This window comes from Phyllobates terribilis, unplaced genomic scaffold, assembly GCF_046119375.1.
Source record: "Phyllobates terribilis strain yellow unplaced genomic scaffold, ASM4611937v1 Scaffold_12__6_contigs__length_324123572, whole genome shotgun sequence".
Taxonomy (NCBI): domain Eukaryota; kingdom Metazoa; phylum Chordata; class Amphibia; order Anura; family Dendrobatidae; genus Phyllobates; species Phyllobates terribilis.
This window is the reverse complement of record NW_027362772.1, coordinates 26,023,097-26,040,653: the sequence shown is the minus strand read 5'-3', so window position 1 is coordinate 26,040,653 and position 17,557 is coordinate 26,023,097. Positions and strand designations below refer to the sequence as shown.

Genomic DNA, 17,557 nt, shown 5'->3' with positions numbered 1-17,557 from the left:
TGGAGGACTATGTGGGGCCCATTATATTGTATGGAGGACTATGTGGGGCCATTATACTGTACGGAGGACTATGTGGTGCCCATTATACTGTATGGAGGACTATGTGAGGCTCATTATACTGTATGGAGGATTATGTGGTGCCCATTATACTGTATGAAGCACTATGTGGGGCCCATTATACTGTATGGGGGACTATGTGGGGCCATTATACTGTATGGAGGACTATGTGAAGCCATTATACTGTATGGAGGACTATGTGAGGCCATTATACTGTATGGAGCACTATGTGGGGCCAATTATACTGTATGGAGGACTATATGGGGCCCATTATACTGTATGAAGGACTATGTGGAGCCATTATTCTGTATGGAGAACTATGTGAGGCCATTATATTGTATGGAGGACTGTGTGAGGCCATTATGCTGTATGGAGCACTATGTGGAGCCATTATAGTGTATGGAGGACTATTTGGGGTCCATTATACTGTATGGAGCACTATATGGGGCTCATTATACTGTATGGAGACTATGTGGGGCCATTATACTGTATGGAGCACTATATGGGGCACATTATACTGTATAGAGGACTATGTGGGGCCATTATACTGTATGGAGCACTATGTGGGGCCATTATACTGTATAGGGGACTATGTGGGGCCCATAGTAATGTACAGAGGGCTATGTGGGGCCCATTATACTGTATGGATTACTATGTGGGGCCCATTATACTGTATGGAAGACTATGTGGGGCCATTATACTGTATGGAGGACTATGTGGGGCCATTATACTGTATGGAGAACCATGTGAGGCCATTATACTGTATGGAGGACTATGTGGGGCTCATTATACTGTATGGAGAACCATGTGGGGCCATTATACTGTATGGAGGACTATGTGGGGCCATTATACTGCATGGAGGACTATGTAGGGCCATTATACTGTATGTAGGACTATGTGGGGCCCATTATACTGTATGGAAGACTATGTGGAGCCCAATATACTGAATGGAGGACTATAGGGAGTGCATTATATTGTATGGTGGACTATGTGGGGCCCATTATACTGTATGGAGGATTATGTGAGGCCATTATACTGTGTGGAGGACTATGTGAGGCCATTATTCTGTATGGAGGACTATGTGGGGCCCATTATACTGTATGGATCACTATGTGGGGCCCATTATACTGTATGGAGGACTATGTGGTGCCCATTATACTGCATGGAGGACTATGTGTGGCCCATTATACTGTATGGAGCACTATGTGGGGCCCATTATACCATATGGAGCACTATGTGGTGCCCATTATACTGTATGGAGGACAATGTGTGGCCATTATACTGTATGGAGGACTATGTGGGGCCATTATATTGTATGGAGGCCTAAGTGGGGCCATTATACTGTATGGAGGACTATGTGGGGCCCATTATACTGTATGGAGGACTATGTGGGGTCCGTTATACTGTATGGAGGACTATGTGGGGCCCATTATACTGTATGGAGCACTATGTGGGGCCCATTATACTGTATGGAGGACTGTGTGGGGTCCATTATATTGTATGGAGGACTATGTGGGGCCCATTATAATGTACAGAGGACTATGTGGGGCCCATTATATTGTATGGAGGACTATGTGGTGCCATTATACTGTATGGAGGACTATGTGGGGCCCATTATAATGTACAGAGGGCTATGTGGGGCCCATTATACTGTATGGAACACTATGTGGGGCCCATTATACTGTATGGAGGACTATGTGGGGCCATTATACTGTATGGAGGACTATGTGGGGCCATTATACTTTATGGAGGACTATGTAGGGGCCATTTTACTGTATGGAGGACTATATGGGGCCCATTATACTGTACGGAGCACTATGCGGGGCCCATTATACTGTATGGAGCATTATGTGGGGCCATTATACTGTATGGAGGACTCTGTGGGGCCATTATACTGTATGGAGGACTATGTGGGGACATTATACTGTAAGGAGGACTATGTGGGGCCCATTTACTATATGGAGGACTATGTGGGGCCCATTATACTGTATGGAGGACTATGTGGTGCCATTATATTGTATGGAGGACTATGTGGGGCCCATTATATTGTATGGAGGACTATGTGGGGCCATTATACTGTACGGAGGACTATGTGGTGCCCATTATACTGTATGGAGGACTATGTGAGGCTCATTATACTGTATGGAGGATTATGTGGTGCCCATTATACTGTATGAAGCACTATGTGGGGTCCATTATACTGTATGGGGGACTATGTGGGGCCATTATACTGTATGGAGGACTATGTGAAGCCATTATACTGTATGGAGGACTATGTGAGGCCATTATACTGTATGGAGCACTATGTGGGGCCAATTATACTGTATGGAGGACTATATGGGGCCCATTATACTGTATGAAGGACTATGTGGAGCCATTATTCTGTATGGAGAAATATGTGAGGCCATTATACTGTATGGAGGACTGTGTGAGGCCATTATGCTGTATGGAGCACTATGTGGAGCCATTATAGTGTATGGAGGACTATTTGGGGTCCATTATACTGTATGGAGCACTATATGGGGCTCATTATACTGTATGGAGACTATGTGGGGCCATTATACTGTATGGAGCACTATATGGGGCCCATTATACTGTATGGAGGACTATGTGGGGCCATTATACTGTATGGAGCACTATGTGGGGCCATTATACTGTATAGGGGACTATGTGGGGCCCATAGTAATGTACAGAGGGCTATGTGGGGCCCATTATACTGTATGGAGCATTATGTGGGGCCCATTATACTGTATGGAAGACTATGTGGGGCCATTATACTGTATGGAGGACTATGTGGGGCCATTATACTGTATGGAGAACCATGTGAGGCCATTATACTGTATGGAGGACTATGTGGGGCTCATTATACTGTATGGAGAACCATGTGGGGCCATTATACTGTATGGAGGACTATGTGGGGCCATTATACTGCATGGAGGACTATGTGGGGCCCATTTTACTGTATGGAGGACTATGCGGGCCCATTATACTGTATGGAGGACTATGTAGGGCCATTATACTGTATGGAGGACTATGTGGGGCCCATTATACTGTATGGAAGTCTATGTGGAGCCCAATATACTGAATGGAGGACTATAGGGAGTGCATTATATTGTATGGTGGACTATGTGGGGCCCATTATACTGTATGGAGGACTATGTGAGGCCATTATACTGTGTGGAGGACTATATGAGGCCATTATTCTGTATGGAGGACTATGTGGGGCCCATTATACTGTATGGAGCACTATGTGGGGCCCATTATACTGTATGGAGGACTATGTGGTGCCCATTATACTGCATGGAGGACTATGTGTGGCCCATTATACTGTATGGAGCACTATGTGGGGCCCATTATACCATATGGAGCACTATGTGGTGCCCATTATACTGTATGGAGGACAATGTGTGGCCATTATACTGTATGGAGGACTATGTGGGGCCATTATATTGTATGGAGGCCTAAGTGGGGCCATTATACTGTATGGAGGACTATGTGGGGCCAATTATACTGTATGGAGGACTATGTGGGGTCCGTTATACTGTATGGAGGACTATGTGGGGCCCATTATACTGTATGGAGCACTATGTGGGGCCCATTATACTATATGGAGGACTGTGTGGGGCCCATTATATTGTATGGAGGACTATGTGGGGCCCATTATAATGTACAGAGGACTATGTGGGGCCCATTATATTGTATGGAGGACTATGTGGTGCCATTATACTGTATGGAGGACTATGTGGGGCCCATTATAATGTACAGAGGGCTATGTGGGGCCCATTATACTGTATGGAACACTATATGGGGCCCATTATACTGTATGGAGGACTATGTGGGGCCATTATACTGTATGGAGGACTATGTGGGGCCATTATACTTTATGGAGGACTATGTAGGGGCCATTTTACTGTATGGAGGACTATGTGGGGCCTATTATACTGTACGGAGCACTATGTGGGGCCCATTATACTCTATGGAGCACTATGTGGGGCCCATTATACTGTATGGAGGACTATGTGGGGCCATTATACTGTATGGAGGACTCTGTGGGGCCATTATACTGTATGGAGGACTATGTGGGGACATTGTACTGTAAGGAGGACTATGTGGGGCCCATTTACTATATGGAGGACTATGTGGGGCCCATTATACTGTATGGAGGACTATGTGGTGCCATTATATTGTATGGAGGACTATGTGGGGCCCATTATATTGTATGGAGGACTATGTGGGGCCATTATACTGTACGGAGGACTATGTGGTGCCCATTATACTGTATGGAGGACTATGTGAGGCTCATTATACTGTATGGAGGATTATGTGGTGCCCATTATACTGTATGAAGCACTATGTGGGGCCCATTATACTGTATGGGGGACTATGTGGGGCCATTATACTGTATGGAGGACTATGTGAAGCCATTATACTGTATGGAGGACTATGTGAGGCCATTATACTGTATGGAGCACTATGTGGGGCCAATTATACTGTATGGAGGACTATATGGGGCCCATTATACTGTATGAAGGACTATGTGGAGCCATTATTCTGTATGGAGAACTATGTGAGGCCATTATACTGTATGGAGGACTGTGTGAGGCCATTATGCTGTATGGAGCACTATGTGGAGCCATTATAGTGTATGGAGGACTATTTGTGGTCCATTATACTGTATGGAGCACTATAAGGGGCTCATTATACTGTATGGAGACTATGTGGGGCCATTATACTGTATGGAGCACTATATGGGGCCCATTATACTGTATGGAGGACTATGTGGGGCCATTATACTGTATGGAGCACTATGTGGGGCCATTATACTGTATAGAGGACTATGTGTGGCCCATTATTCTGTATGAAGGACTATATGAGGCCATTATACTGTATGGAGGACTATGTGGGGCCATTATACTGTATGGAGCACTATGTGGGGCCATTATACTGTATGGAGGACTATGTGGGGCCATTATGCTGTATGGAGGACTATGTGGGGCCCATTATACTGTATGGAGGACTATGTGGGGCCATTATACTGTACGGAGGACTATGTGGGGCCATTATACTGTATGGAGGACTATGTGAGGCCATTTTACTGTATAGAGGACTATGTGTGGCCCATTATTCTGTATGAAGGACTATATGAGGCCATTATACTGTATGGAGGACTATGTGGGGCCATTATACTGTATGGAGCACTATGTGGGGCCATTATACTGTATGGAGGACTATGTGGGGCCATTATGCTGTATGGAGGACTATATGGGGCCCATTATACTGTATGGAGGACTATGTGGGGCTCATTATACTGTATGGACGGCTATGTGGGGCCCATTATACTGCATGGAGCACTATGTGGGGCCATTATACTGTATGGAGCACTATGTGGGGGCCATTATACTGTATGGAGGACTATGTGGGGTCATTATACTGTATGGAGGACTATGTGGGTCCATTATACTGTATGGAGGACTAAGTGGGGGCCATTATTCTGTATGGAGGGCTATGTGGGGGCCATTATACTGAATGGAGCACTATGTGGGCCCATTATACTGTATGGAGCACTATGTGGGGCCATTATACTGTATGGAGCACTATGTTGGGTCATTATACTGTATGGAGGACTATGTGGGGCCCATTATACTGTATGGCGGACTATGTGGGGCCATTACACTGTATGGAGGACTATGTGGGGTCATTATACTGTATGGAGCACTATGTGGGCCCATTATACAGTATGGAGCACTATGTGGGGCCATTATACTGTTTGGAGCACTATGTTGGGCCATTATACTGTATGGAGGACTATGTGGGGCTATTATACTGTATGGAGCAGTATGTTGGGCCATTATACTGTATGGAGGACTATGTGGGGCCATTACACTGTATGGGGGACTATGTGGGGCCCATTATACTGTATGGAGGACTATGTGGGGCCATTATACTGTATGGAGGACTATGTGGGGCCATTATACTGTATGGAGCAGTATGTTGGGCCATTATACTGTATGGAGGACTATGTGGGGCCATTATACTGTATGGAGGACTATGTGGGGCCATTATACTGTATGGAGGACTATGTGGGGCCATTATACTGTATGAAGCAATATATGGGGCCCATTATACTATATGGAGCACTATGTGGGGCCATTATACTGTATAGTTTATTATCTGTGTTATTTAAGGTTTTTTTATCCTTTGTTATTACATATTTACATTAGGCCATATACTTTTTACCGCTCTTACATAACATGTTATATGCTCATACACCATTTGTGGCCCAGGTGAGAAGGGACCTGGACAGGCTGCCATTGGGTGAGATATAAAAGTTGTCACATTATATCCCAAAAATAATAAAGCCAGTAGGGAAGAATTGATAGAATCATGTCTGGCGCAGATGAGCAGAGACGGGGGGATTTATTTGATCAGGATTCTGGATTTAGGACTCGGTTGTAAATCATCAAAGGCGAAAGTAACAAAATGAATTTAATTTACAGGAAAGGTTGTCAAAGGCGAGCAGAAGGTCTCTTCCGGAGTCATTGTATCCCACGACAGGTGACCATGTGGAGACGGCACAACGGAAAATAAAGCGACCGCGCTCTTACCTGCTCCGTGCAAGTCTGTCCAGATACCCGGCATAAAATGTGATACGTCTAATCTAAAAAAAAAATTTAAAAAAATAATGTAAATAAAAATATATATAGTATTATATATATAATAAAATAATATAAATAAAAGATATATAATATTGTATAATAATAATATAATATAAATAAAAATATAGAATATTATATCTATATAATAATATAATATAAATAAAAATATAGAATATTATATATATATTAATAATATAATATAAATAACAAATCTATAGTATTATATATATAATAATATAAATAACAAAATATAGAATATTGTATATATAATAAAAATATAATATATATATAAAAAATATAGAATATTGTATATATAATAATAATATAATATAAATAAAAAATGTAGAATATTATATATATATATTAATAATATAATATAAATAAAAAATATATAGTATTTTATATATAATAATATAATTTAAAAAATATATTATATATATAATATAAGTAAAAAAAAAAAAATATTGCACAATTCACATGCAAGTTGCCCTATAACACTAATCTTAAAGGAAGTTGTCGAGATTTATATAAATATTGCTACTTTTTTTTCTAAAAATAGTGCCACTCTGGTCCTCAGGTTGTGTCTGGTATTGCAGCTCGTTTCCATTCAGTTTGAGAACTATAGTAATATTGCTACTTTTTTTTCTAAAAATAGTGCCACTCTGAACCACAGGTTGCATCTGGTATTGCAGCTTGATTCAATTAAGTTCGAGAATTAAAGAAATAGTGCTACTTTTTTCTAAAAATAGCGCCACTCTGGTCCACAGGTTGTGACTGGTATTGCAGCTCGTTTCCATTCATTTCAAGAATTAAAGAAATATTGCTACTTTTTTTCTAAAAATAGCGCCACTCTGATCCACAGGTTGTGTCTGGTATTGCAGCTCACTTTCATTCAGTTCAGTGGAATTGAGCCGCAATGCCAGACGCAACCCACTGACGGGCGTGGTGCAGTTTCTGTAAAATAGAAGCCATGCCTTTCTAATCTTGGACAATCCCATGGATATTTTCATTGGCGAGGAACCAGAAGGCCAATATTGGGGGGGTGACCCTCTAACTAGACCCCCACGGATCGGGCTTGTGTGACAAACCACTTCTATTTACTGTTCTGAGATAATTGCTACTTTGTTGGAAAATTCAACAGTAGGTTGATTCCGCTGCGCACTTTTCCCCCTGGTGCTGCACAGCCCACTCCACTCCATTACTGCCCACTGGTAAGACATGGTCACTTTTCTGTTGCATGTATGGCATATAGAAAGGGGGAGCGCAGCATAAGTCCACACCCCCCAAAAGAGAAGGTTTATAGAGTATCCTGGGCTGGACCCCCCTCCGCGCTATCATTCTATGGTATGGTCCATATCAATATATATATTAGTTTGTTACAGACAATATAATAATCTGATTATTACAGTAATGTAGATTATCTACAATTACTTATTTATATGTTTTTCCCAAAAAATAACTAAAAAGTGAGACTTTTCTGATATGAAGCACCAGCATATAAAGTCACATACAGCAATAAGTCACTCACCTAGATCAAGTGTCCCTCTGGTACCACGTCCCAACCTCTGCTGCCCTGGCACAGTTTGTAAAATCCCTCCAGAATAATGATGCCCCTGAGTCGGGTATGTTATTGTCCTGAATAATGCATATGAATTCAGCACGGTCTTTCTCCGTAGGATGGTAGGGAGCGGGGCACAATGTTTCCTGTATTAATGCCGGTCAGCCGCACAGTCGTTTCTAGTACAACGCCAATTAGCTGGGCACGGTCCGGTCAGGAATAACTCCACCGAGCTGGGCGCTGTCCAGAATGTTGTGTGTGACCTGAGAATTGTCTGATCCTGAGAAATGCCAGTTACCCTGGTACAGTCCACTATGGGATGGTAACAAGGATCTGGGCACAGGCTTCACTGGATTGGGGATGATGAGCTAGGCACAGTCTTTTCTGGGATCGTGATAGTGATCTGGACACAGTCTTCTCTGGGGTGGAGATAGTGATCCGGGCACAGTCTTCTCTGGGATGGGGACACTGATCCAGGCACAGTCTTCTCTAGGATGGTGACAGTGATATGGGCACAGTCTTCTGTGGGATGGGGACAGTGATCCGGGCACAGTCTTCTCTGGGGTGGAGATCGTGACCTGGGCACAATCTTCTCTAGGATGGTGACAGTGATCCAGGCACAGTCTTCTCTCCGATGGTGACAGTGATCTGGGCACAATCTTCTCTAGGATGGGGACAGTGATCCGGGCACAGTCTTCTGTGGGATGGGGACAGTGTTCCGGACACAGTCTTCTCTGGGGTGGAGATAGTGACCTGGGCACAATCTTCTCTAGGATGGTGACAGTGATCCGGGCACAGTCTTCTCTCCGATGGTGACAGTGATCTGGGCACAATGTTCTCTAGGATAGTGACAGTGATCTGGGCACAGTTTTCTCTGGGGTGGAGATAGTGATCTGGGCACAGTCTTCTCTGAGATAGTGACAGGGATCTAGGTAAAGTCTTCTCTGGGATGGTGACAGTGATCCGGGCACAGTCTTCTCTGGGATGGTGACAGTGTTCCGGGCACAATCTTCTCTAGGATGGTGACAGTGATCTGGGCAAAGTCTTCTCTGTGATGATGACTGTGATCCGGGCACAGTCTTTACTGGGACGGTGACAGTGATCCGGGCACAGTCTTTACTGGGATGGTGACAGTGATCCGGGCACAGTCTTTACTGGGATGGTGACAGTGATCCGGGCACAGTCTTCTCTGGGATGGTGACAGTGATCTGGGCACAGTTTTCTCTGGGATGGTGACAGTGTTCCGGGCACAGTCTTCTCTGGGATGGTGACAGTGATCTGGGCACAGTCTTCTCTGGGATGGTGACAGTGATCTGGGCACAATCTTCTCTAGGCTGGTGAAGATAATCGGGGCACAGTCTTCACTGGGATTGACTATGATCCGGACACAGTTCTTTTTTAGGAAGCTGATGAGCCGGGCACAGTCCTCTCTAGAGTGGTGATGATGAGCCGGGCACAGTCCTCTCTAGAATGGTGATGATGAGTCGGGCACAGTCCTCTCTAGAATGGTGATGATGAGCCGGGCACAGACCTTTCTAGGATATTGATGAGCCGGGCACAGACCTTTCTAGGACATTGATGATGAGCCGGGCACAGACCTTTCTAGAATGGTGATGATACACCAGGCACAGACCTTTCTAGGACATTGATGATGAGCCGGGCACTGACCTTTCTAGAATGGTGATGATACACTGGCACAGTCTTCTCTGAGCTGGTGACTTTGAGCCTGGCACAGTCCTCTCGAGGATGGCGATGATGAGCCAGGCACAATCTTCTAGTAGGAGTTGTGAAATGCACTTTCTCTACATTTTCCTCAAATCTTGAACCCACACATAAATTCCTGTGAGCGGCAGCGTAGACCTCCCTCCCTGTGAGCCTATGAAGATGGCACGTTACATGTTAGTAAGTGCTGGGCTGGTGTCAGTCTGCCTCTGTGTAGGTGTGTAGGTGGGAGGACAATCTGTGCAGGTCCTGGCAGTCAGCGACATCAGCATCACTCACATTCTATAGGACGGGCACAGAGCGATGACCGGATTAACACATTGATACAAGCAGATACGTAGTAACAAGAGGATCCTCCTGCAGATCAACGTGGCTACAACACAGGAAAGTCACATCCTGCCTGATACCAAAGCCACAATTATGGGATGTAGGATTCTAGTAAAAAGCCGTGACAACATGTACTGTACAACTGAGGACACTGGGAAAGCTGGGTGACACAACATGTACTGCACAACAGAGGAAACTGGGAAAGCTGGGTGACACAACATGTACTGCACAACTGAGGACACTGAGAAAGCTGGGTGACACAACATGTACTGCACAACTGAGGACACTGGGAAAGCTGGGTGACACAACATGTACTGCACAACAGAGGAAACTGGGAAAGCTGGGTGACACAAGATGTACTGCACAACTGAGGACACTGAGAAAGCTGGGTGACACAAGATGTACTGCACAACTGAGGACACTGGGAAAGCTGGGTGACACCATGTACTGCACAACTGAGGACACTGGGAAAGCTGGGTGACACAAGATGTACTGCACAATTGAGGACACTGAGAAAGCTGGGTGACACAACATGTACTGCACAACAGAGGAAACTGGGAAAGCTGGGTGACACAACATGTACTGCACAACAGAGGAAACTGGGAAAGCTGGGTGACACAACATGTACTGCACAACTGAGGACACTGAGAAAGCTGGGTGACACAAGATGTACTGCACAACTGAGGACACTGAGAAAGCTGGGTGACACAACATGTACTGCACAACTGAGGACACTGAGAAAGCTGGGTGACACAAGATGTACTGCACAACTGAGGACACTGGGAAAGCTGGGTGACACAAGACGTACTGCACAACTGAGGACACTGGGAAAGCTGGGTGACACAAGATGTACTGCACAACTGAGGACACTGGGAAAGCTGGGTGACACAAGATGTACTGTACAACTGAGGACACTGGGAAAGCTGGGTGACACAACATGTACTGCACAACTGAGGACACTGGGAAAGCTGGGTGACACAACATGTACTGCACAACTGAGGACACTGGGAAAGCTGGGTGACACAACATGTACTGCACAACTGAGGAAACTGGGAAAGCTGGGTGACAACATGTACTGCACAACTGAGGAAACTGGGAAAGCTGGGTGACACAACATGTACTGCACAACTGAGGACACAGGGAAAGCTGGGTGACACAACATGTACTGCACAACTGAGGAAACTGGGAAAGCTGGGTGACACAACATGTACTGCACAACTGAGGACACTGGGAAAGCTGGGTCACACATGTACTGCACAACTGGGGAAGCTGGGTGACACAACATGTACTGCACAACTAAGGAAACTGGGAAAGCTGGGTGACACAAGATGTACTGCACAACTGAGGGCACTGAGAAAGCTGGGTGACCCAACATGTACTGCACAACTAAGGAAACTGGGAAAGCTGAGTGACACAACATGTACTACACAACTGAGGAAACTGAGAAAGCTGGGTGACACAAGATACACTGCACAACTGAGGACACGGGAAAGCTGGGTGACACAAGATGTACTGCACAACTGAGGAAACTGGGAAAGCTGGGTGACACAAGATGTACTGCACAACTGAGGACACTGAGAAAGCTGGGTGACACAACATGTACTGCACAACTGAGGACACTGGGAAAGCTGGGTGACACAAGATGTACTGCACAACTGAGGACACTGGGAAAGCTGGGTGACACAAGATGTACTGCACAACTGAGGACACTGGGAAAGCTGGGTGACACAACATGTACTGCACAACTGAGGACACTGGGAAAGCTGGGTGACACAACATGTACTGCACAACTGAGGACACTGGGAAAGCTGGGTGACACAACATGTACTGCACAACTAAGGAAACTGGGAAAGCTGGGTGACACAACATGTACTGCACAACTGAGGACACTGGGAAAGCTGGGTGACACAAGATGTACTGCACAACTGAGGACACTGGGAAAGCTGGGTGACACAAGATGTACTGTACAACTGAGGACACTGGGAAAGCTGGGTGACACAACATGTACTGCACAACTGAGGACACTGGGAAAGCTGGGTGACACAACATGTACTGCACAACTGAGGACACTGGGAAAGCTGGGTGACACAACATGTACTGCACAACTGAGGAAACTGGGAAAGCTGGGTGACAACATGTACTGCACAACTGAGGAAACTGGGAAAGCTGGGTGACACAACATGTACTGCACAACTGAGGACACTGGGAAAGCTGGGTGACACAACATGTACTGCACAACTGAGGACACTGGGAAAGCTGGGTCACACATGTACTGCACAACTGGGGAAGCTGGGTGTCACAACATGTACTGCACAACTAAGGAAACTGGGAAAGCTGGGTGACACAAGATGTACTGCACAACTGAGGACACTGAGAAAGCTGGGTGACCCAACATGTACTGCACAACTAAGGAAACTGGGAAAGCTGAGTGACACAACATGTACTACACAACTGAGGAAACTGAGAAAGCTGGGTGACACAAGATGCACTGCACAACTGAGGACACGGGAAAGCTGGGTTACACAAGATGTACTGCACAACTGAGGAAACTGGGAAAGCTGGGTGACACAAGATGTACTGCACAACTGAGGACACTGAGAAAGCTGGGTGACACAACATGTACTGCACAACTGAGGACACTGGGAAAGCTGGGTGACACAAGATGTACTGCACAACTGAGGACACTGGGAAAGCTGGGTGACACAAGATGTACTGCACAACTGAGGACACTGGGAAAGCTGGGTGACACAACATGTACTGCACAACTGAGGACACTGGGAAAGCTGGGTGACACAACATGTACTGCACAACTGAGGACACTGGGAAAGCTGGGTGACACAACATGTACTGCACAACTGAGGACACTGGGAAAGCTGGGTGACACAACATGTACTGCACAACTAAGGAAACTGGGAAAGCTGGGTGAAACAACATGTACTGCACAACTGAGGACACTGGGAAAGCTGGGTGACACAACATGTACTGCACAACTGAAGATACTGGGAAAGCTGGGTGACACAACATGTACTGCACAACTGAGGAAACTGGGAAAGCTGGGTCACACATGTACTGCACAACTGAGGACACTGGGAAAGCTGGGTGACACAACGTGTACTGCACAACTGAGGACACTGAGAAAGCTGGGTGACACAACATGTACTGCACAACTGAGGACACTGAGAAAGCTGGGTGACACAAGATGTACTGCACAAATGAGGACACTGAGAAAGCTGGGTGACACAACATGTACTGCACAACTGAGGACACTGAGAAAGCTGGGTGACACAACATGTACTGCACAACTGAGGACACTGAGAAAGCTGGGTGACACAACATGTACTACACAACTGAGGACTCTGGGAAAGCTGAGTGACACAAGATGTACTGCACAACTGAGGACACTGGGAAAGCTGGGTGACACAAGATGGACTGCACAACTGAGGACACTGGGAAAGCTGGGTGACACCATGTACTGCACAACTGAGGACACTGAGAAAGCTGGGTGACACAACATGTACTGCACAACTGAGGACACTGAGAAAGCTGGGTGACACAACATGTACTGCACAACTGAGGACACTGGGAAAGCTGGGTGACAACATGTACTGCACAACTGAGGACACTGGGAAGGCTGGTTGACACAAGATGTACTGCACAACTGAGGACACTGGGAAAGCTGGGTGACACAACATGTACTGCACAACTGTGGACACTGGGAAGGCTGGGTGACACAAGATGTACTGCACAACTGAGGACACTGGGAAAGCTGGGTGACACAACATGTACTGCACAACTGAGGACACTGGGAAAGCTGGGTGACACAACATGTACTGCACAACTGAGGAAACTGGGAAAGCTGGGTAACACAACATGTACTGCACAACTGAGGAAACTGGGAAAGCTGGGTGACACAACATGTACTGAACAACTGAGGACACTGGGAAAGCTGGGTGACATAACATGTACTGCACAACTGAGCAAACTGGGAAAGCTGGGTGACACAAGATGTACTGCACAACTGAGGACACTGGGAAAGCTGGGTCACACATGTACTGCACAACTGAGGACACTGGGAAAGCTGGGTGACACAACATGTACTGCACAACTGAGGACACTGGGAAAGCAGGGTGGCACAACATGTACTGCACAACTGAGGAAACTGGGAAAGCTGGGTGACACAAGATGTACTGCACAACTGAGGACACTGGGAAAGCTGGGTGACACAAGATGTACTGCACAACTGAGGACACTGGGAAAGCTGGGTGACACAAGATGTACTGCACAACTGAGGACACTGGGAAAGCTGGGTGACACAACATGTACTGCACAACTGAGGAAACTGAGAAAGCTGGGTGACACAACATGTACTGCACAACTGAGGACAATGGGAAAGCTGGGTGACACAAGATGTACTGCACAACTGAGGACACTGGGAAAGCTGGGTGACACAACATGTACTGCACAACTGAGCACACTGGGAAAGCTGGGTGACACAAGATGTACTGCACAACTGAGGACACTGGGAAAACTGGGTGACACAACATGTACTGCACAACTGAGGACATTGGGAAGGCTGGGTGACACAACATGTACTGCACAACCGAGGACACTGGGAAAGCTGGGTGACTAAAGATGTACTGCACAACTGAGGACACTGGGAAAGCTGGGTGACACAACATGTACTACACAACTGAGGACACTGAGAAAGCTGGGTGACACAACATGTACTGCACAACTGAGGACACTGAGGAAGCTGGGTGACACAAGATGTACTGCACAAATGAGGACACTGAGAAAGCTGGGTGACACAACATGTACTGCACAACTGAGGATACTGGGAAAGCTGGGTGACACAAGATGTACTGCACAACTGAGGACACTGGGAAAGCTGGGTGACATAATATGTACTGCACAACTGAGGACACTGAGAAAGCTGGGTGACACAACATGTACTGCACAACTGAGGACACTGGGAAAGCTGGGTGACACAACATGTACTGCACAACTGGGGACACTGGGAAAGCTGGGTGACACAACATGTACTGCACAACTGAGGACACTGAGAAAGCTGGGTGACACAACATGTACTGCACAACTGAGGACACTGGGAAAGCTGGGTGACACAAAATGTACTACACAACTGAGGACACTGGGAAAGCTGGGTGACACAAAATGTACTACACAACTGAGGACACTGGGAAAGCTGGATGACAACATGTACTGCACAACTGAGGACACTGGGAAGGCTGGGTGACACAAGATGTACTGCACAACTGAGGACACTGGGAAAACTGGGTGACGCAACATGTACTGCACAACTGAGGACACTGGGAAGGCTGGGTGACACAAGATGTACTGCACAACTGAGGACACTGGGAAAGCTGGGTGACACAACATGTACTGCACAACTGAGGACACTGGGAAAGCTGGGTCACACAAGATGTACTGCACAACTGAGGACACTGGGAAAGCTGAGTCACACAACATGTACTGCACAACTGAGGACACTGGGAAAGCTGGGTCACACAAGATGTACTGCACAACTGAGTACACTGAGAAAGCTGGGTGACACAAGATGTACTGCACAAATGAGAACATTGAGAAAGCTAGGTGACACAACATGTACTACACAACTGAGGACACTGGGAAAGCTGGGTGACACAAGATGTTCTGCACAACTGAGGACACTGGGAAAGCTGGGTGACACAACATGTACTGCACAACTGAGGACACTGGGAAGGCTGGGTGACACAAGATATACTGCAGAACTGAGGACACTGGGAAAGCTGGGTGACAACATGTACTGCACAACTGAGGACACTGAGAAAGCTTGGTCACACAATATGTACTGCACAACTGAGGACACTGGGAAAGCTGGGTCACACAAGATGTATGGCACAACTGAGGACACTGAGAAAGCTGGGTGACACAACATGTACTGCACAACTGAGGACATTGAGAAAGCTGGGTGACACAACATGTACTACACAACTGAGGACACTGAGAAAGCTGGGTGACACCAGATGTACTGCACAACTGAGGACCCTGAGAAAGCTGGGTGACACAAGATGTACTGCACAACTAAGGACACTGGGAAGGCTGGGTGACACAAGATGTACTGCACAACTGTGGACACTGGGAAAGCTGGGTGACACAACATGTACTGCACAACTGAGGACACTGGGAAAGCTGGGTCACACAAGATGTATGGCACAACTGAGGACTCTGAGAAAGCTGGGTGACACAACATGTACTGCACAACTGAGGACATTGAGAAAGCTGGGTGTCACAAGATGTACTGCACAACTGAGGACACTGGGAAAGCTGGGTGACACAACATGTACTGCACAACTGAGGACACTGTGAAGGCTGGGTGACACAAGATGTACTGCACAACTGAGGACACTGGGAAAGCTGGGTGACAACATGTACTGCACAACTGAGGACACTGAGAAAGCTGTGTCACACAATATGTACTGCACAACTGAGGACACTGGGAAAGCTGGGTCACACAAGATGTTTGGCACAACTGAGGACATTGAGAAAGCTGGGTGACACAACATGTACTGCACAACTGAGGACATTGAGAAAGCTGGGTGACACAACATGTACTACACAACTGAGGACACTGGGAAAGCTGGGTGACACAAGATGTACTGCACAACTGAGGACACTGAGAAAGCTGGGTGACACAACATGTACTGCACAACTGAGGACATTGAGAAAGCTGGGTGACACAACATGTACTATACAACTGAGGACACTGGGAAAGCTGGGTGACACAACATGTACTGCACTACTGAGGAAACTGGGAAAGCTGGGTGACACAAGATGTACTGCACAACTGAGGACATTGAGAAAGCTGAGTGACACAAAATGTACTGCACAACTGAGGACACTGAGAAAGCTGGGTGACACAAGATGTACTGCACAACTGAGGACACTGGGAAAGCTGGGTGACACAACATGTACTGCACAACAGAGGAAACTGGGAAAGCTGGGTGACACAACATGTACTGCACAACTGAGGACACTGGGAAAGCTGGGTGACACAACATGTACTGCACAACTGAGGACACTGGGAAAGCTGGGTGACACAACATGTACTGCACAACAGAGGAAACTGGGAAAGCTGGGTGACACAACATGTACTGCACAACTGAGGACACTGGGAAAGCTGGGTGACACAAGATGTACTGCACAACTGAGGACACTGGGAAAGCTGCGTGACACAACA

The 17,557-nt window shown here is 46.4% G+C and overlaps 1 protein-coding gene across 7 annotated transcripts in view; it reads right to left on the bottom strand.

Annotated features, from left to right (window-relative positions):
• Positions 1–17,557, bottom strand: part of LOC141171973 (myelin-associated glycoprotein-like) — a 193,585-nt gene that overhangs the window by 101,488 nt on the left and 74,540 nt on the right. For 2 of the 7 annotated variants that reach the window (XR_012252401.1, XM_073655716.1), the window contains exons 1-2: positions 8,242–10,222; positions 6,663–6,715 (exon numbers count right to left, since the gene is read on the bottom strand). The gene's annotated coding sequence lies outside the window, so the exon portion shown is untranslated. Of the gene's footprint in view, positions 1–6,662; positions 6,716–8,241; positions 10,226–17,557 lie in introns of those variants that run through there. The other 5 variants (XM_073655722.1, XM_073655721.1, XM_073655720.1 and 2 more) reach the window with 5 other exon arrangements.